At 47.5% G+C, this 22,175-nt stretch overlaps 1 pseudogene across 1 annotated transcript in view; it reads right to left on the reverse strand.

Moving 5' to 3' along the window:
• The window catches only part of LOC146188139 (cytochrome P450 3A28-like), a 57,391-nt pseudogene that overhangs the window by 22,940 nt on the left and 12,276 nt on the right, over positions 1–22,175 (reverse strand). Inside the window, exons 6-7 of the transcript XR_014707719.1 lie at positions 14,816–14,946; positions 14,053–14,137 (exon numbers count right to left, since the gene is read on the reverse strand). The product of XR_014707719.1 is annotated as a cytochrome P450 3A28-like (transcript). The remainder of the gene's footprint in view (positions 1–14,052; positions 14,138–14,815; positions 14,947–22,175) is intronic.

Raw genomic sequence — 22,175 nt, forward strand, 5'->3', positions numbered from 1 at the left:
CCTGCTGATCTTCCAGTCATTGGGAACTGTGCCATCGCATCATGACTTGTTGTAAAGGTCCAAAAGAGCCCGCCGAACCTCCTGGCCGAGGTTGGTAAGCATGGCGTTCGTCACATCGTCGGGCCCAGCAATGACGACCGCATGCAACAAGCTAGCGGGGTGTCCAGTTCTTCTAAAAAAAAATAACAGATTCATATGGGAATTCCTCGGCGGGGGAACATCACAACAGTACTCCGCTGCTGGTGGGTTTGGGAGGCCAGTCATCTTAGCATAGAAGTCTTCAGATACATCAATCTCGCTGCGTCGCATGGGGCAGCGCGAGGGATTTGAACTGGTAGCACTGTTGAGGACATGTTCGGAGGCCGCGAATCACATTCGAAACTTGTGACAAGGACTTCCGTGGGTCCAGTGTTGCGAAAGTAGTCCGCCAGATTTGTGTCTCAAGTGTTTGAATTCTGCGCTGGATCTTCTTTTGTATGCGTCTGGCATACCGAAGGTCTAGGTGCGACTTCGTTCGACGGTATCTACGCTCTGCTCGACGCCGTAGAGATCGCAGTCGCTGTAATTCAGTATAAAAATAGATGTAGTTTGCCACAGTGTTGAAGAAGCTGGTTGCTCTTTCCTTAACCTCCTTATATTTTCCTTCGATACCCGTGTGAAATCCTTCAACGGGAGCATCTTCCATAATTTCCTTGAAAACTTTCCAGTCAATGTAGCGCATACGTGGTGCTGAGGAAGATGTAACATTGCCAGTAATGGTAAGGTAGGTCGGGATGTGGTCGCTGCCATGGGTTTCAATTGAGTAGAATGTGGGGCATGAGCAAAGCATGCTCTACAGTCTCGGCTTCAACCCATTCTGAGCAGGGAAAAAAGGCCTCCGTGACCAAGAAAGGTAATCCAAGGGCAGGGAATTAATGCTCTTGAATGCGAGCGCCAGTTAAGGCGCGGGTGTAAGCACAAGCTGCTTCACGACGCGGCGAGCGGCTCGGAGCAGGGAGCACCGCACATACACGTCTGCTGTCCGTTAAGGATGAGGAGTGACTGTTGCAAGGGGAGGGATGCCGAAGTTCAGGACGCGCGAGCGACACATGACTGCTCAGTTCGGAGTAACACACGCTTCGAAAACGCTGCCCGGTGACGACTGCGACGTCTGCAACTTTGACACGCCCCCCTCTCTTGATGTGGGCGTCGCCACCTTCTCTTTCTCCTCAGCAAGTTAACGAGAAGAGGAACAGAGAGAGAGAGGCTCCTGCTGCAGCTGTGCGGCCGCACCGCCTCCTCGACGCTGAGCCGGGTGACGCGCCCGTCACAAACTTCTCTTCCACTTCAAGTTCACGAAGACAGAGAGAGAGGGAGCGAGTGAGCGGCTTCGGACAGACATGGGCATAATCCGTGATTGCGGCTAGTAGGGCTACGCACTAAAAAGAAACATCAGCGCTGTTTTGTCGTTTCTTTCTTTATCCATCTCTCAAGAGTGCGCTGTTTCTTCCTCAAGACTTTACAGCCAGTTTGCAGCGGCTTCGGTTTGGTGCCTCAAGAAAACTAGGACCTGCTTCACTGCATGGCACGAGAAAAAGAAGGTTGTTTCCACCTTTAGTTTTTTGGTGTAGCTGAAGAACGGCGCTGTATAGATATATTTTTTTTTTACATAGCGTTCCCGGGTCATTGATCGTCAAAATCTATAATCTAAATTTTCTTTGTTAGAAATGCATCTGTAGATATCGCATCTTTTCTATCTGATTTTGGTGATCTCGCCATAAAAATGACAATTTTTGATTCTTTTGTGAGATCATTACTTAAGTATTTCCTCTGTAGCTTAAGTTTTTGGTAAGAGCATCCAATTATGTGCAATGTCTTGTGCTGCAACGTGTGCTGCAGTACTATTTGTAATGGCAAAATATTTTCCGAGACCTAAAAGGCCATTTTCTCACGGTAACGAAAGAGTTAAAATAGAAAAAAAGGACGCAAGACGGGTAACAGTGGTTCACTGAATCGAGCTCGTGCGAAGTGCGCAAGGGCGACAGAGCACCAAAACCGGACCTGGAAGCACAGTTAGCGGCGAACCCAAATTCAGTGCTTAATGTTTGTTTGATATGCACATACGTTCCACCAGTGACGAAGGACGAGGTCAAGAAAGCACTAGAAACTATGAAAAGGGGGAAATCACCTGGAGAGGATCAGATAACTACAGATTTGCTGTAGGACGGGGGGGATATCGTGCTAGAAAAACTGGCCACCCTGTATACGCAGTGCCTGGTGTCATCGACGGTACCGGAACCATGGAAGAACGCAAACGTTATCCTCATTCATAAGAAAGGGGACTCTAAGAACCTTAAAAATTACAGACCAATCAGCTTACTGTCTGTTACGTATAGGGTATTTACTAAGGTAATCGCTAATAGAATCAGGACAACCTTAGACTGCAATCAAGCAAAGGATCAAGCAGGGTTTCGGAAACGGTACTCTACTATCGATCATAGCCATATCATCAATCAGGTGATAGAAAAATACTCGGAATATAACCAGCCCTTGTACATAGCATTCATTGATTACGAAAAAGCATTCGACTCAGTTGAAACCTCGGCGGTGATGCAGGCATTGCGAAATCAGGGGGTAGACGAGCCGTACGTGAAAGTGCTGGAAGATATATATAGTGGCTGCACAGCAACCATAGTTCTGCATAAAGAAAGTAACAAAATTCCCATAAAGAAAGGTGTTAGGCAAGGAGAGACAATCTCCCCAGTACTATTCACAGCTTGTTTAGAGGAAGTATTCAGAGACTTGGAATGGGAGCAGTTAGGGATAAGGGTAGATGGAGAATACCTCAGTAATCTGCGATTTGCTGATGACATTGCCTTGCTAAGCAACTCGGGGGATGAACTGCAAATAATGGTTGATGACCTAGACAGAAAAAGTAGAAAGGTAGGCTTGAAAATCAATATGCAGAAGACTAAGGTAATGTTCAACAGCCTCGGGAAGGAACAGCAGTTTACATTAGGTAGCGAAATACTGGAAGTAGTAGGCGAATATGTCTACTTAGGACAGGTAGTAACCGCAGATCCGGACCATGAAAAGGAAATAACAAGAAGAATAAGATTGGGATGGAGCGCATTTGGCAAGCACTCGCAGATTATGACTAGCAGGTTACCGGTATCGCTCAAGAGGAAAGTATACAACAGTTGCATCTTGCCTGACTCACCTATGGGGCTGAAACGTGGAGGCTAACCAAGAGAGTTCTACTTAAGTTGAGGACAACCCAGAGGGCTATGGAACGAAAAATGGTAGGGCAGAAAGTTAGGTGGGCGGATGAGATTAAGAAGTTCGCAGGGGTCAAGTGGATGCAGCTAGCACAGTACCGGGTTAAATGGAGAAATATGGGAGAGGCCTTCGCCCTGCAGTGGGTATAATCAGGCTGATGATGATGATGATGATGATGATGATATGCACATATTCAGAACATGGTCAATTTGATGCTTTTTGTCCCCTCAATATCGTACGTACTCCTTCGGAACCTCACTCCTGTGACATAGGCAGTTGCCTGGAAGATAGCTATATTAACAAACAGAGGGATACCTCAGTAATTTGGGATTCGCTGATGGCATTGCATTCCTAAATAACTCAGGGGAATAGTATCGAAAGATGAATTTTGACCTAGAGAGGCAAAATCAGGACCCTGGATTATTTAGTATACAGGAACGTAAAGTACTATTCAACAGCCAGGGAAGGAATCATCGGTTTAAAGTAGGTAGCGGGGTGCGGTAAATGCTAAAAAATTGTGTCTACTTATAAGTAGTGACCGAAGATCCTGTTGGACATACATCGTTTAAATATTTAGAAGAGTGTCTTTACTCAATGCCGAGCGCATACTAAAAAAAGAAAAAGGCATAAGCGTCGCGACATGAGCTCTACTTGAGGACTGGCGCAGTCAATGATAGCATGATGCTGGGACAGGAAATCCCAGCCGAGAATGACGTCATGAGAACATGTGGGGAGAACGACGAATTCGATGATGTACAAGGCTGCAGCAATGACGACGCGAGCAGTGCAGATAGCTGTCGGCTGTATACTATGAGCGGATGCGGTACGAAGCAATAGTCCCTCGAGAGGCGTAGTCACCTTTCGGATGGAGCGGCAGAGTTTTTGGCTGATAACTGATACAGAGGCACCGGTGTCGACGAGCGCAAGAGTATGAACACGTTCAACGATGACAGCAATAACACTCGCGGGATTAAGACGAGGACTTTGAATTTCTGTCGAATACGCAGTTCGTGCCTCGCGAACTGCGGCGTTTAGTTTTCCGGCTGGGTAACGGGTCGTCGGCGCATTGGCGAAATGGAGCGGCGACGTGGTGATGGCGAACGACGAGGCAGGAAGTCCGGAGGATCAAGGGGTGCGGTTGGAGGACCCGATGGGACTGGGGGGCCAAATAAGGTGGCGCAGGCCGTGCAGCAAAGGCCATATTTATTCGGCGCCGGCAGTAGCGTGTAGTGTGTCCAGGGATGCCGCAGTGGTAGCAAATAGGCCTGTTGTCTGCAGTGCGCCATGGAGATGGTGTCTGACGAAAGGGGGGAGCAAAAGCTGTTGGTGCGGACCGCATGGGGGGCGAAGCATAGGCATATGCTGGCTCAGGAGGTGAACTTGAAGTGACTTCGGCATACGTGCGACGCAATACTTGAGGAGGAGCCGGCGCGAATGCTGGAGCGTAGCTCAGTGGCGCAACGCCGGACGATGAAACTGTGGGCTTGAGTAACGGCATTGAGGGTGCGACCGGAGCTGATTGAGGAACAGGATTAGGGAGGACTTCAGATACATGCTGCTGGATTGCATGGCGAAGCTTCGGAACAAGGCCAGTTGTTGACGACTCCTTAACCTATGGCTGCAGGGACAGTTGTCGCGCGACCTCCTGACGTACAAAAGCCTTGATGTCTTCAGAGAGGCTAGATGACTCCCTCTCCGCGGCTAATCCAGCGAGTGATGCATGAGGCCGGCGAATCAAAGCACGCTCCTTGCGGAGTTCGTCGTAGCTTTGACAGAGGTCGTAGATTTCCTTGACCGTATTGGGGCCTTTGGCGATAAGCATGTTGAAAGCGCCGGCATCAATTCCTGTGAGGACATGACGTATCTTAACGGCCTCGGTCATGGTCGGGTCAACGCGGCGACACAAATCAACAATGTCCTCAATATAACTGGTGAACGTTTCACCGGGCAGCTGTAGTCGCGATCGAAGACGCTGTTCCGCGAGGAATTTTCGGACGGCGGGGCGGCCAAAGACATCAGAAAATTTCGTCTTGAAATTCGGCCAGGTGGCAAAGTCCGACTCGTGGTTTCGAAACCACAGATTAGCGACGTCGCTCAAGTAAAAGATTACATTGTTGAGCTTACGGTTGTCGTCCGAGTTATTGTGACGGCTGACCCGTTCGTAAGTGGTCAGCCAATCGTCGACGTCGTCATCGCTGCTTCCACTGAAGGTAGCCGGGTCCCGTTGACGAAGCGCACCTGTGCAGGTGACGGGCGGAGGCAGGTGCAATGAAGTCGGCTCCGTCATTGGGGTAGTCAATGTTCTGCTGCGAAGTTCCAGGGCGAGATGGGTACTGGGAACCTCAGATTGACCTCCACCAAGTGAAATGTGGATTTAATTAATGGTTGGTTGGAACGTCTAGCGCTGGCAGTACTTTGGGCACAGCAGGGTCGAATTACCAGCCGCAGGGCACAGCTTCAGCGCGAGCGAGATGGGCGCCGGAGACAAGTGATGGCGATGCCGCAGCGTTTTCTGTTCTTTGTCTTCTTTACACTGTACCCACCCCATTGTCCTGATACCATAAAAACGTTTAGCCTTTCTCATCGCAGAGTTGAAAAACGTCCTTCTCATAGTCGTGCATCCACTCCTTTTGCGGCGCGAAGTTTCGTTAAGGCCGAAAAAAAAGAAACTGATGTCAGTGGCTCGTCAACGAGCGATAACATAGGGACGCCGCTATCACACCGCTGTCCTTAAATGAAGGAAACATCGGCGGGACAGGCCGCCATTGGAAACTGACCCTGGTAGCGTTTCACGCTAGAATCCTAGCTAGTCAAGCTAGTTTAGCAGTGCTGTAAAGGAACTAGAGGGTATGAAATGGGATATAATAGGGCTTAGTGAGGTTAGGAGGCCGAATGAGGCATATACTGTACTGAAGGATGGGCATGTACTGTGTTATCGAGGTTTACCAGATAGGCGACAACTAGGAGCAGATTTCTTGGTCAATAAGCATATAGCGGGCAATATAGATGAATTTTATAGTAATAATGAGAGGGCGGTAGACATCGTAATTAGTCTTAATAAGCGGTATAAACTGAAGGTTGTACAGGCCTATGCACCTACATGTAGTTATGGTGACCAGACAGTTGAAAGCTCCTACGAAGATGTAGAATCGGCAATGCGAAAAGTAAAGACGCAGTATGCTGTACTAATGGGCGACGTCAATGCCAAGGTAGGGAAAAAGCAGGCAGGAGACCACGCAGTAGGTGACTATGGCATTGATTCTAGGAATAGCCGGGGGAGTTAATAGTTTAATTTGCAGAGCGCAATAACTTAAGAATCATGAATACCTTCTTCAGCAAACGGAACAACCGCAAATAGACATGGAAAAGTCCTAACGGGGAGACTAAAAATGAAATTGACTTCATAATGTGTTCAACCCCTGCCATTATGCAAGATGTAGAGGTAATCGGGAATGTGCGATGCAGTGACCACAGGATGGTAAGGTTCCGAATTAGCCTAAATCTGAAAAAGGAACGCAGCAGATTAGTAAGAAAGAAACCCATCAACGAATTAGCGGTAAGGGGGAGGGCAGCAGAGTTCAGGATCTCGCTACAGAATAGATATTCAGCTCTAACCAAGGATGACGACATTACGTACCCTAGAAGCAATGGATAGTAATTTCAGAGATAACATTACTGAGTGCGCGGTAGAAGTAGGCGGTAGGATAGTCAGAGAGGATACCGCTAAGCTGTCGAAGGTGACGATGATTTTGATCAAGAAACACCAGAGTATGAAAGCTTCTAATCCAACAGACCAGATATAATTGGCCGAGATATCAAAGCTGATCAATAAGCGCAAGGTGGCCGATATAAGGAAGTATAAAATGGAGAAAATTGAGCATATATATATATATATATATATATATATATATATATATATATATAGGATAAGTAAATAGACGTACTTGGTTGCTAGAGGTTACATAAAAGTGAAAAATTGCTTCATACTGTTTCCAAGTTTATTTGTAGTCGACGTTTCGGCAGGAGCCCTGCCTTTCTCAAGTCTTGAGAAAGGCAGGGCTCCTGCCGAAACGTCGACTACAAATAAACTTGGAAACAGTATGAAGCAATTTTTCACTTTTATATATATATATATATATATATATATATATATATATATATATATATATATATATAAATTCAGATGATCGACAGTTTAGCATTTTCCGCATCCACACAGCAATATATATATATATATATATATATATATATATATATATATATATATATATTGCTGTGTGGATGCGCAAAATGCGAACCTGTCGGTCATCTGAATTTATTTATATCTATATAATTATAGTCTTACTGATTGGTTTCCGATTGAGAAAGGAGTGAGGCAAGGCTACATACTGTCGCCCTGCCTACTTAACCTGTATGCAGAGTGCATCATGAGGAAGGCCGGTCTGGACGAGTCTTCAGCTGGAGTGAAGATTGCTGGAAAACGTATCAACAACCTTAGATGTGCGGATGATACCACTTTAATGGCAGAAAGTGAAGTGGAAGTTAAGAGACTTCTGAAGAGTGAGAAGTTTGGGCTTAAACTGAACATTAAAAAGACAAAGATCATGGCGTCTTGCCCTATCAAGTCCTGGAGCATCAAGGGACAAGAAGTGGAAGCTGTGACAGATTTTCTCTTCTTGGGCTCCAAGATTACCCCGGAAGGAGACTGCAGCCATGAAATTAGGAGACGCCTGCTTCTGGGAAAGAGAGCCATGGGTAGCCTTGACCGCCTAGTAAAGAGAAGAGACATTAGTCTGCCAACCAAGATCCGTATAACTCGTGCTATGGTCTTTCCAGTTGTGATGCATGGATGCGAGAGTTGGACTGCAATGAAGGCTGACCGCCGAAGAATTGACGCGTTTGAATTGTGGTGTTGGCGGAGACTCTTGAGAGTTCCTTGGACTGCCCGAAGATGAAATCAGTCAATATGGTCGACCATAAACCCTGACTGCTCATTGGAGGGTCGTATTCTAAAGTTAAAGCTCAGCAACTTTGGTCATCTGATGAGTAGAGAGGAGTCGCTGGAGAAAGATTTGACATTGAGAAAGGTAGAAGGTCGCCGGAGAAGGGGTAGGTAGCGAACGCGGTGGTTAGATGGCATCCTCGAGGCGCTGCAGATGAAGTTACGTGATGTTAGGAAGATAGTGAGAGACCGGAAAGCATGGCGTGATATGGTCCATAGGGTCACGAAGAGTCGGACACGTCTCAACGACTGAACTGAACTGATAGAATTATAATGAAGCGGTTTATATGGTTCGCACAGCAATATATTTATCCTACGTAGCAGCTACGAAAGCCAGCGTTCGCAGCGACAGTTTGAGCTTCGTCCGCTTTGTTGTCTTCACTTCTGTATGGTTGTTGGCGCGCGACGTCTCAGATTTTCTTTTCTTTTTCCTTTTAACAGGTCATGCATCTCTCTTACAATACTCCCCCTTGTGAAAGGTACCATCCTGGCGGATTAAGCCGAGGTCACGATGACACGGTCATAGTACGGTTTGAGGCGGTCAAGGTGGACAATTTCACGTCCTTTTCGGCGGTGATCGGTTGTGGTGTGAGGGGCTCTATAAGGTGATTAACCGGAGAAGTTTGCTTAAGCACACGATAGGGTCCCTGGTATCGACTCAGAAACTTGGGCGACTGGCCTAAAGTAGAAGAGTACATCCATAGCCACACAAACGAGTCTGGACGATAAGCAGGCGGCAGACATGAGGATCCTGCGTGGTTGTTTTTCTGATGGTACTGATTTCGAGCTGTGATTTGACTGCGATCTGACGGCACTCTTGGGCATAGGCAGCGGCTTGAGAAATTTCGGAGGCGTCAGGACGGTAGGGTAGGATGGTGTCCATTGTGCAAGAAGGTTCCCGGCTGTACAGAAGGAAATAAAGCGAGAAACCGGTTGCCGCTTGCGTAGCAGAGTAGTAGGCTTAGGTCATGAATGGTAACACACGGTCCCTATTTGAGTTGGTGGATGAAACATACATAGCCATCATGTCTCCTAGGGTCCGATTAAATCGCTCGACCATTTCATTTGTCTGGGGATGGTAGGAAGACGTCGTACGATGAACAACACTGTACGCCTGAAGAAGGGCTTCTACGACATCAGACAAAAATATGCGGTCACGGTCACTAAGTAATTCCTGGGGTGCACCGTGACGCAGTATAAGGTTATCAAGAATGAAACCAGCAACTTCACGAGCAGTTGCAGCAGGTGAAGCTGCAGTTTCAGCATATCCGGTGAGGTGGTCGATGGGAACAATGATCCATCTGTTGCCGGCGGAAGAGCAGGGAAGAGGCCCGTAAATATCGATTCCAACACGTGCAAATGGCTGAAGGGGACCCGGGAGAGGCTGCAGGGAAGCTGGAGGGCGTGGTGGGTTCTTGTGAATACATTATATATATATATATATATATATATATATATATATATACATACATATATATAAAAATAAACACAAAGTAGAAGGAAAAACAACGTGCCGATGGTGGGATTTATCTTTCCCCTAAACACATTACATTACTAATTTATGTGATTATCAAGTAAAAATAAAAAAAAAGACAAAGTACGATCCCCAATGCTTTCCTTGGCCTCGCCGACTGTTGTTTTCTTTCCTTCATGTATTGTAACGAGCATCCTCATTTCCCCTTCATTTATCTGCTTGTAGCTTACGGGGGTTTCGGTTCTGGCAGTATTGAAGCCACAGGTAGCGTAATAGGGTTCTAGCACAGCTTTCGCTCTCGCTCTTGATCACGTTCTACGTGACGCTGGCGGCAACACAGGACGTTCCACGTCCACCGCTATAGTTGAGGGTGGCGCTGGTGAACACTCTCAAGGTTCGTATACAGACAACATTAATACCCAAGAAGGTAGCAGAGGGGACAGCGGCCGATGTAGCTCAGTTGGAAGAGCACCGGACGCGATATTCGGAGGTCGTGGGTTCGGTTCCCACCATCGGCACGTTGTTTTTCCTTCTACTTTGTGTTTATTTATTTCCCCTAAACACATTACATTACTAATTTATGTGATTATTGAGTAAAAATAAAAAATAAGAAAATAAAAAGACAAAGTACAATCCCCAATGCTTTCCTTGGCCTCGCCGACTGTTGGCTTCTTTCCTTCATACATACATACATACATACATACATACATACATACATACATACATACATACATACATACATACATACATACATACATACATACATACATACATACATACATACATACATACATACATACATACATACATACATACATACATACATACATACATACATACATACATACATACATACATACATACATACATACATATATAGGAGGAGGGAGGAGGAGGAAACAACTTTATTTAACGCTTTACATTAAGCGTTAAGAATGTCCTGGGCCAGGGTCACCAAGGCCAACTGATCTTGCAGCTGGTCAGAGGCTAACCAAGCCCGCCACGTTGAGGGAGGAGGGTGTGGAAAGTGAGGAGATTGGAGGGCGACAGGGCATGAAAAGATGCAATGCTCCAATTTGCATAGTGTTCTGGGCAATTTGGGGATGCAGGGGAATGTATGATTCTGTATAGAAAAGATCGGGCAGGAGTAAGCAGTGCATTTAGTTGTATGCGTCTAAGAATGCGGATTTACGTGGTAGTGAGAGTGAGTGCTATGGTCTTTCCAGTTGTGATGTATGGATGCGAGAGTTGGACTGTGAAAAAGGCTGACCACCGAAGAATTGACGCGTTTGAATTGTGGTGCTGGCGAAGACTCTTGAGAGTTCCTTGGACTGCCAGAAGATCAAATCAGTCGATATTGTCGACCATAAACCCTGACTGCTCATTGGAGGGTCAGATTCTAAAGTTAAAGCTCAGCTACTTTGGTCATCTGATGAGAAGAGAGGAGTCGCTGGAGAAAGATTTGATGTTGGGAAAGGTTGAGGGTCGCCGGAGAAGGGGCAGGCAGCGAACGCGATGGTTAGATGGCATTCTCGAGGCATTGCAGATGAAGCTATGTGATGTTAAGAAGATAGTGAGAGACCGGAAAGCGTGGCGTGACATGGTCCATAGGGTCACGAAGAGTCGGACACGACTGAACGCCTGAACTGGAACTGGGAGAAATTTATCAGGAAGAGGAAATGTACGGAGAGTTTCTGTAATGTTGTCGTAGTGAACGTTGATTTCTTTTTTGTAGTGAAGAGTAGTGTCCCACGTTGGTGGATAAGGCCAGGGAATCCCAGGCGCCCGGTGTTGAAGTTCGCGGGCGAGGCGATGCACTACCTCATTGCCTGGGATTCCAGCGTGACCAGGAATCCACCTCAGTGTTACAGTGTGGGGACGTAGTTTGGTAAGAGCTCTGTGTAGATCATCGTGTAGTTCTTCAGGAATGCGACCCGTGTGAATGGCGCGTATAGCTTGTATTGAATCAGTGTATATGGCATATCCTGAAGGGTTAGGGGGTGCTTGTGCGAGGTCTTGAATACTGGTAGGGTCTCGAGAGTCGCTGTAGGAGGAGGATCTATGTAAGGACCGAGGGTATGCGTCCCTACATCGCTACAGCTCTGAATTGAGTAAGCAGCCGCTACGACGTTAGTTCGTGATGCATCTGTGTAGATGATCGTGGAATCTGTTGGGTGAACATGGTTGAAAACGCGAGCGGAACGTCTGCCTGTGTTAGTGTCGGGTGCAACGTTTTTTTGGAATGGGGATTATTCTGAGGTTATCCGGGAGCGAAGAAGGAAGGGTAATTATAGGGAGGTCTATAGGTTTGAGTGCAACCTGCTGTAGTATCCAATGTCCTTGTTTGGTGCTAGAAAGACGTGCCATTCACCGGTTGCGATGTTGTTGTATGAGGTCTCTCAGGGGCAAGAACAGCCCCGTAGAGTATAGGCGCTCCGTGGACGTACGTACAGGGAAGTTAAGGGCGGCCTTGTACAATATGTGAAGCGCAACCTGAATCTGATGTCTTTGGCGACAAGTTAGTGTAAGGTAAGGAATCGTATATAAAATTTTGCTAAGTGCTAATGCGTGGACAAGCTGCCTGACTTGACCCTCGCGTAGCCCGGCGTGCTTATTGACTATGCGGCGAACTAGACGCGTAAGCTGATTGCAAACTTTAACGGTTGTAGATACATTGGCCTGATTGGTTGACTCATGGATATGAAGTCCGAGGATCCGGCAGGATGATACACGAGGGACGGGGTGACCTGCCATTGTGAGATTGATCAGCTGGTTATGTTGGCGTTGATAGCGAGTTTTTGCAATCAGCAGCAATTCGGATTTTTCAGGTGCGGGAGATAGCCCTACTTTATCAAGGTAACTAACGCCTGCATCGATACCTTGCTGTAGGGTCTCCTCTACTGCTCCAGGAGACCCAGAAGGGCACCAAAGAGTAAGGTCGTCTGCATAGAATGTGTGTTTTAGGTTTGGGATAGACGCTAAAATACCAGACAGAGGAGCCATTCCAAGGTTAAAAAGGGTGGGTGACAGAATAGCGCCCTGAGGAGTACCACGTGTGAGGGGGAAATGATCAGATATCGAATCGGGGAGACGGAACTTGGCCGTACGGTCGCGGAGAAATGCTGTGAGGTAGCCATACATCTTTGGACCACAGCCAGAGAGGCAAGGCTGTTTAATAGAGGATCGTGGGCAAGGTTATCAAAGGCTTTTCGCACATCAAGGGCCACTATGGCTTGGATCTGGGAAGTGGGCGGAGGGTCAAATTCGCGCATAAGGAGAAAAAATAGGTCCTGAGTAGACACACCTTTTCGGAAGCCAATTTGTTGAGCGGGAAAGAAATCTATGGATTCAAGATGAGTCTTGAGCCGATTGAGCACCATCCGCTCCATGGTTTTTCCCAGGCATTATGTTAAAGAAACTGGTATATATATATATATATATATATATATATATATATATATATATATATATATATATATATATATATATATATATATATATATATATATATATATATATATATATATATTTACTCTGTGCGTGCCCGTCTGTTAAAGGCCCACTGTTCAGGAAAAGACCTTTTAGGCAAAGGAGCCCAGTGCTTCGACCAGGTACCGGAGATAGTCTGTACAAAATGCTACAGCCATACGCGCGCCGCAAAACAGCAAAAATACAAATAAAAAATCTCTCACCCTCCCCGTCGGGAAACCAGCTTCCCCGTTCTCTACGAGCCGCAAGGCTGACGTCGGTTTAGAAAACGACATCCATTGGTCCGTCTCGTTGACTGACAGGTGAACGATGGGCGTACACCATTAATTGTGCCCACCGTTCGCTGCGCGCTTTTTCCTCGCCACGGCCGGACTGAATGCAGCGGCGCGCGCTCCCACGCGCGATTTGTTTTTTTTTTTCTTTTTTTTTTCCGCGTACGCAGAGCACCACGCCCCACCTCACGCCAAACGCGGAGAAGGAAGGCGAATTTGTCTTGCGGAGGCTAGACGACCGGACAGGAGTGTGAAAAACCTTTGCGAGGGAACGGGAGGAGCGAAACACGATAGAATCGGGTGATTGCGGTGGCTGTAACTGCGTTATTATTTACTCTTTTCAAAAACATTTTGCGGCCTTTCGTGCTGGGGCGAAGTCTCACAGTGACCGGGAAGAAAATATTTTTTACCGGAAAGTGTACAGTGGGCCTTTAAATAGCGCTATAATAAATCCTGGGCGGATTGAAGGACACACGTCGACGAACACGCCGCCTACGAGCGTATACTGTTTCCAAACATGGAGCCTTTTTGATGACTGAGTTAAAAACAACACGTACCGTCGATCAATTCGGTCACTTGGGGCAGTGCGTCCTCCTCGCATTCGACGTCAAGCATCGCCTGCAGCAGGTCTGGCTTCTTTGCCTAAGGGCAAAAAAGGAAACAGTAGCCAGTGAGTAATTGGCAGCCTGATGTTTACGTGTTAAATAAAATTACGTTGCAGCTAAACGGCCAACGTACGCGAAATCTGTACTGAGTTTCAAAATTTCCGCTAAACGTGGAAGAAAAACATGGACACAGAATATAACGAGTGATAGGACGTCACATTAAGGTGAGATTGGTAGTCCCAGACGTGTATGTAATGACAAGTGCTGTGTAAACGTCGTGTCGTAAAATTAGGCCTGTCATATGAGTCATTATAGTTTAGTCATGAGTCTTAGTCACTTGTCAGCAGTCACATCGGAGAGCGAATGATTATGGAATCCATGACTTGTGTAAGTCAAACTCATGATCGTGACTAGTTTCTAGCTATGATTCTCAAAAGTGCCGAGTCATGAAATTCTAGGAGCTGCTAAAGAGAAGCCAACGCACATGCTTTCACATTTCTCCCATTCTGATGTTTGCAATGCTCTCCAAGTTGTTTTTTTCCAAGTTTGGCCTGATGTTACGAAATAGGTTCGCGTCGAGGAATGCTTAACATAGCAGTGACGTTGTCCCGGCACTGTGCAGAGGTTGTTTCGCATGTTGGATGAGTACACTAGCGATTACATAATTTACAACCAACATTAACCTCCAGTAGATTGATAGAGAATGCCTCCTTACCTCCGGGTGTTTCATGCGGAGCGCGACAACCTTGGTCGTCTGCTTACAGAATATGGCAAATGTGAACGAGCCCCACATCTCGTTCAGCCAAAGGACGGGTGCTGCGATCCTAGGCATTTTCGTGGTGGACTCTGAAAAGCATAACAATAATGTATCCTCTTTTATATTGCTTTTTTTTTTCAAAAAGGCTGGCGTTAAGATACTGTCGTGTTAGCCCAGGCAGGGGGGGGGGGGGGGGCGCCGTTGCACCCGCGCCGGAACGCTGCCAGAGAAAGCAGTCCAGACACCGAGCTCCCAAGCGACGAAATGAACCCCCGTTTATTCTCGCACTCCGCTTTTATACACTTGCGCCACACTTGCGCCACAGATACACTAGCGCCACTATCGCAGTCGCAGCTGCCAGCCAAGCCAAGCCAAACCAAAACAGATGATAACAGCACATCCCCCTTTTCAAGCACTATTAACTTTACATGCATACACTTCAAAATAACATTGGAACACACCGAAGAAAACACGACAGAACACAGTCACTCCAGCATCAGTCGTCCACGCCCAGCCTTATGGGTTTGCGAACAACTCTTCCAAATCTGGTCGTAGTTACAATTATAGCTTGAGAATTGCCACCGTCAGTCTCCGTCTGAGTTAGAGGCACCAAAGCTTCCGGAGCTTCGTCAAATTGGTTGTCTACTCCAGTTACCAATCCGGCCCTGCTGGGCTGTTCCTGACTATCCGGAAATTCGTAGTTCCCGCTATCTACCCGGTCTTTTGGGAGACGGTTAAGCATTCTCCTGTTTCGACGGACTTCAACCCCGTTTTCCGTTTGAACACGGTATGAACGCGGCTGTGGTGCTGCTCCGAGCACTGTACCTTTGGTACGGAGATCAGTCACCCACACCACATCACCTGCTTCCAGCTTTGGGAGATTTTTAGACCGGTGACGTCGGTCGAAGTGGCGGCTTTGCTCCTTCTGACTTTACGGTCCTTGGCTGCCGCTTCTTGCAGACAGCATTGTCCCGGATTGCGGTGCGAAGGCAGCATTGGGACTCTCGTCCTAAGCCTTCTACCCATCAGTATCTCCGCTGGGCTGACATTCAGAACACCAGGTGTGGCCCTATAAGCCAGCAAGGCTAAGTAAGGGTCGTCCGATTTTAGAATGAGATTCTTAACCGTCTTTACCATACGTTCGACTTCCCCGTTTCCCTGGGGGTGCCTCGGACTCGAGGTGACATGACGGAAGCCATACAGTTTTGCAAATTTCTCGAACTCGGCACTGACAAATTGGGGACCATTGTCGGTCACCACACACTCGGGAATGCCATGTCTCGCAAAAATGCTTTTCATTCGGCTTATCACGGTAGCAGACTTTGTTGACGGAAGAATGGCAATCTCTGGGTATCGCGAAAGATAGTCTACTACGACAAGATATTGCCGTCCCTGAATTTGAAACAGATCGACCCCTACTCTCTCCCAAGGAAAAGAGAGCGTTGGCGATGCAATCATCGGTTCGATCTGTTCTGGCGCATGCCTCGCGCAAACGCTGCACTGTTTCACGAATGACGCTATCTCAGTGCTAAGTCCCGGCCACCAGACAGAACCTTTAGCCACACTGCGGCATCGCGAGATGCCTTGGTGACCGTCATGCAGTTTGCTTAGCGCTTCCTTGCGAAGGGTCTGAGGAATGATAAGCCTCATACCTTTGAGCAGAAACCCGTTCACCAAAGTAATGCATGCACGTTCCTGCCAGTATGGCAGAAGATAACAGGGAACATTTTGTTTCCTGGGCCACCCTTTTTTGCACACTGTGCGCAAGCTTCGACACACTTCGTCTTTTGCTTGACCTTCTTTTACTCTTTTCAAGAAATCGTCGCCTGTTTCTAAACCCAGTAAACAAGCTTTCGAGTAAGCGGTTACCTCTGAGACAGTTAAACAGCTTTCCACTTTCGTACGAGTTAACGGCGAACGTGAAAGAGTATCAGCAGTGGTTAGCGATTTGCCTGGTACATATAATACAGAAAAACTGTATCGCATCAGGCGCAGACGAAAACGTTGAATTCTTGGGGGCATAGCGTCGATTGCCATGTGACCCAACAGCGACACCAAGGGCTTGTGGTCAGTTTCAAAAACAACTTCCAGACCACGTATATACTCATCAAACCTTTCCGCTGCCCACGTCAACGCCAGCGCCTCCTTTTCGATCTGGGAGTACCGTTGCTCGGTTTTGGTGAGCGAACGAGAAGCGAATGCAACTGGTCTACGTTGCCCGTCTTTTTGCTTTTGAAACAAAACTGCTCCCAGACCGAAAGACGATGCGTCAGCTGAAAGAGTGGTTTGTAGCGAAGCGTCGTACAAAGCCATGCATTGCGCTGAACAAATGAGCTCTTTGAGTTCTTGGAACGCTTTTTCCTGATTGCTGTCCCAGACCCAGTCCCTATCCTTGTGCAAAAGAACACGCATGGGAGCAGTCACTTGGGCTAAATGTGGCAGGAAGCGGCCCAAATGATTCGCCATGCCCAAAATGCTTCTAAGCTCAGTAACGTTTCTGGGTGCTCTCAAATCTTTTATAGCACTGACCTTCGCTGGATCAGGATGAATACCTTCCTCACTCAAAATGTGACCCAAAAAACGCACTTGCCTAACCCCGAATAAGCATTTCTCTTTGTTTAATGTCACATTTTCCCTTGCTAGGCGTGTGACCACGTTACTTAAACGCTCATCGTGTTGAGCTTTGCTTTCGCCAAACACTAGGACATCGTCCATGAAATTAACGACCCCCGGCAGGCCACCTAGTATCTCAGACATTCTCTTTTGGAAGTATTCCGGAGCGGAGGTAATTCCAAAGGGTAGTCGCGTGAAACAGTATCTACCGAAGGGTGTTAAGAACGTGGTTAGCTCTTCCGAGTCTTTACTGAGTCGCACCTGGTGGAAGCCTGAGTTGGCATCGAGCTTTGAAAACCATTTCGCTCCCGACAGTGACCCTAGAGCTTGATTCACAGTTGGTAACGTAAATCGCTCTCGAACTACGCATTTGTTCAATTTAGTGAGGTCTACGCAAACTCTCAGGTCTCCTGAGGGCTTCACTACAGGAACTATTCCGGCGCACCATTCGGTGGGCCCATCCACTTTCCTGATTATGCCCAAACGCTCCATTTTATCTATTTCGCGCTTCAGGGATTCCCTCAGGGGAATTGGTACCCTGCGTGGAGCGCTTATGGCATGCGGCATAGCGCCAGCTTGTAGCCTGATGGTGTACTGCCCTGGCATCGTACCTAGACAGCGGAACATTTCTGGAAAACGTGTCTCGTACTGCAGGTTTCCCGACTCGACCGCGTCTGCAAATTTCACGATACCTAAGACCTCAAGTGCAGGTAATCCTAGAAGGACGTCGCGTAACGGACTGACAACGTAGCATGTTTGATACACAGTTTTCTCTTTCCATGCGATCTCTGCTACGAATTTGCCTAGTACGTTAAGCTTACTGCCTCCTGCACCTTGCAAGATTTCATCGGTTTTTACCAGTCGGGACGGTAATCCCGGAAACGTTGCTGGTAATACTGACACTTCAGCACCTGAGTCAACCTTTGCAAAAATGGGCACAGAATTAATGCGCACCTGAACAAATCGCGCTTTTCTGCATGCATCTATTGATCCCACGAAAGTCTCTCCAGTTTCCTGGTTGACCGCTGAGACGCGTAGCTCTCCAGTTTCCTGGTTGACCGCTGAGACGCGTACCTTTCGTTGAGCGGAAGCCGTTGCTTTCTTCAAGCAGGCCTTTGCGAAATGTCCCTTCTTGCCACAGTGAAGACACTTGGCACCTCTGGCTGGGCACATTGTCCTGGGGTGGGCGTCGCCACTGCAGAAAGGACACCGCACCTCCGGCGTTCGTTGCCCATGCAGACGTCCCTTGTGCCTCTGTTGAACCACCGCGTCCACATTGGGGTCCTGGTCACGAATTTCCGATGACTGATGGCTGTGCTGTCCTCGTAGAGTACTTTGCTGCTGTTGGACGCTTTCCTTTAAGCGAGCCTTCGACAGCGCCGAAGCCAGCGTTAGCTGAAAATCCATTTGCAAAGCTTCCGAGAGCTCTGCGTCGCGGAGCCCGACAACCAGTCTGTCTCGGATCATTCGTTCTTTTAGTTCACCGTAGTCGCAACGTTCCGCCAAGCCGTGTAGCGCAGTGACGAACTGGTCTACCGACTCTCCTGGCATTTGTACGCGTCTGTGAAAACAGGCGTTTTCGTACACGATGTTCCTCTCTTTTACGAAGTACCCGTCGAACTTTTTCTTTACGGTTTCATAGTTCTTGGCGTCTTCGTCAGATAGTGAAAACGTCTTGAATATGTCACGAGCTTGCCTCCCCATTGTGTACAACAGCGTTCGTACCTGAGCCTCCCCGGAGCATTCGTTGAGTCCCGTTGCATATCGGAAGTCGTCGAAATGTTCGATCCACGCCGGCCACTCTGACGTGCGGTCAAAGTCCAGCGGTGGCGGTTGCTGCAGTCCATGCAGCCGTATTGAAGGCGTCTTCGACATCGTGGATGGAAGGTGCCTGGCTCAGTGCGAAGATTCTTGACCATCTGACATCATGTCGTAGACGGCCACTTCTGACACCATGTCGTGTTAGCCCAGGCAGGGGGGGGGGGGGTGCCGTTGCACCCGCGCCGGAACGCTGCCAGAGAAAGCAGTCCAGACACCGAGCTCCCAAGCGACGAAATGAACCCCCGTTTATTCTCGCACTCCGCTTTTATACACTTGCGCCACACTTGCGCCACAGATACACTAGCGCCACTATCGCAGTCGCAGCTGCCAGCCAAGCCAAGCCAAACCAAAACAGATGATAACAGCACAGATACCGTCATGAAAAACGCTTGACGAATGTGCGAAAAAACGCATCCACGGGCTTGTTTGTTTCCCTCCCTCACCGCAGCTGAGAAATCACAAGTACCCGCTAAAGCTTTCAGTTGCTGGACTCAAACGTGGTTCGCGATAGGACAATGCTTCGATTCCGGTGGTCTTGCGCTCTATCTTTCTGACCGTCCTTTCGCAAGTGTATCTCTCTCCCTAGCCGTGCTTCTGACTGCCTGCTATCGGGTCCGGGGGCCCGCCACAGCTTGTTTGCTGAAACGTGGAGGCTAACCAAGAGGGTTCTACTCTAAGTTGAGGACAACTAAGAGGGCCATAGAACGAAAAATGGTAGGGGTAACATTGAGAGATAGGAAGCGTGCAGAGTGGGTCAGAGAAATAACTCAAGTTACTGACATTCTAGTGGAAATTAAGAAGAAATGGGCAAGGGCAGGACATGTAGTGCGAATAGAGGATAACCGATGGTCGCTTAGGGTAACAAACTGGATTACAAGGGAAGGAAAGCGTAGCAGGGGGCGGCAGAAAGTTAGGTGGGCGGATGAGGTTAAGAAGTTCCTGGGGTCAAGTGGATGCAGCTAGCACAGAACCGAATTAATCGGAGAAATATGGGAGAGGCCTTCGCCCTGCAGTGGGTATAGTCAGGCTGATGATGATGATGATGAGTTGACTTTCTGTCTTCGATGACACGAATAACGAGTCGATTTTGATCGCTTTGCTTTTTTGCCGCATGACTATGCAACATGGAAATTTGCAAAGTATAAAAGTATTGCAAACATGCAAAGTATGCAACATGCAAATTTTTAAAATCTTTATCTCATTTAAGTATAACATATTTGGTTGCTTATCGCGAATGAGTGGCTGTTCCACTGTTCTGTTCTCCATTATGCTTTCATGTTACTCCATTCTCATGTGATACACAACGTTTTTTTTTCACTTGCCCATAACGTGTACTTGCTTCGGAATTCTGGCTTCCGAATTAAATGCATGCGTCTTCCTCAATTCCTGTAAAGAATTTGATAAGGTTAACCAGTCTCTTCTACTGCATAATGTTCATTGTTTTCGTTGTCATAACATTAACTCGCCTGTATTTCACTGGATTTGTGCCTTTTTTTCTAGACGCATACAATTTGTCACTGCTAAAGGCACTGAGTCCCCCCTTGCATCCGTGAAATCTGGGGGACCTCAAGGATCAGTTCTAAGCCTTGTCTAGTTCCTTCATAAACGACTTACCTAGTGCAAATAAATCCCAGTTCTGCACGTTTACATATGATTTCTTAATATACCGCAAAATAGCCACCGATAATAAAAACACCAAAACTGGTCTGGTTCAAACTGACCTGGATAATATGATCAACGCGTGCCGTACATTGGGAATGCTGCTTAACATTAATGAATGCAAATAAAAGCGTGTTTCCCGCTCTAGCACTTCATGTCGTATGTACAGGGTCGTCCACTATTAGGATGAATGCACGCGAGTGCGAGGCCGCTCTATTCAGAGCGCTAGTGGGTCCGACCCGACTGCGGATCGAATAAAAATGACAGCCCACGCGAAGCACCATCTTCAAGTCCCTCCTGTACCTGAACCACTCTGCCTCGATGCGCGGCCGTGTTGCACGTAACGACACTTCGAAGCGAGCAACCATGAGCCCCTCGGTGACATCGCTGTGACCCATGCGGGATAAAGACGTGAATGGATGGCTAATTGCCGCCCCGGCAAGGTTACTTGCCGCCCAAACCGCAGGTGAATACCGCCGCCGCTGTCATCGCTACGTCGGCGCAAAAACACGACAGCGGCGGGGGCACGACAGGTCCACGGTAGCTCGACAGTCACAAGAAATTGTACTCTTATATCTACCAACCTGTCGAACGTACAGTTGTGCGAAATAAGACAGCCACTAGTGAACGTATAAAGTAGGGGACTACTTGACGCATCACAAAGACGAAAAAACGCGTTCCAGTTGTACGTCAACACTCACATCTCGTCTCATGAGAGTCCAAAAACAGACGTTCGGAAAAAATTGGGGGGGGGGGGGGAGTGGAAGGGCTTCTTAACACCGGCACTGCTTGAACGATTTGGGATCGGTTGGAGAGATAGTTCTGCAGAAGTGTTAAATGTGGTTCAGGAATTCCTAAGCATGAAAATTTGCGCTGAAGGATGCAGTGGTTAACGGTATCAAAAGCATTGGCTAGACCTTTAAATACTTTTCCAACGATAAGAACATTGTCAATGGGATCCTTAATCGGGGACCACAGCCTAGAAAGCAGCTTATATATTCGGCACGAGATAGACTGCCACAATTGATAATCTTTTTTTTTTCATTGATCAAGGTGTTTAGAATTTGGCTGAATTGGGAACAGAAGGCAGAGTACGAAGAGGTGGGCGAACAAGAATTGGAAGTGATTATTGTATCATGATTTTTGATGGGCATAAATTTATGATCAAATTTTAACCAAGCAGACGCGCATTGTGGAAGGTTAAAGGCAACATAAGCACGACGCA

This window comes from Amblyomma maculatum, chromosome 5 (assembly GCF_055883805.1).
Source record: "Amblyomma maculatum isolate TAMU_Amacu chromosome 5, ASM5588380v1, whole genome shotgun sequence".
Classification (NCBI taxonomy): Eukaryota; Metazoa; Arthropoda; class Arachnida; order Ixodida; family Ixodidae; genus Amblyomma; species Amblyomma maculatum.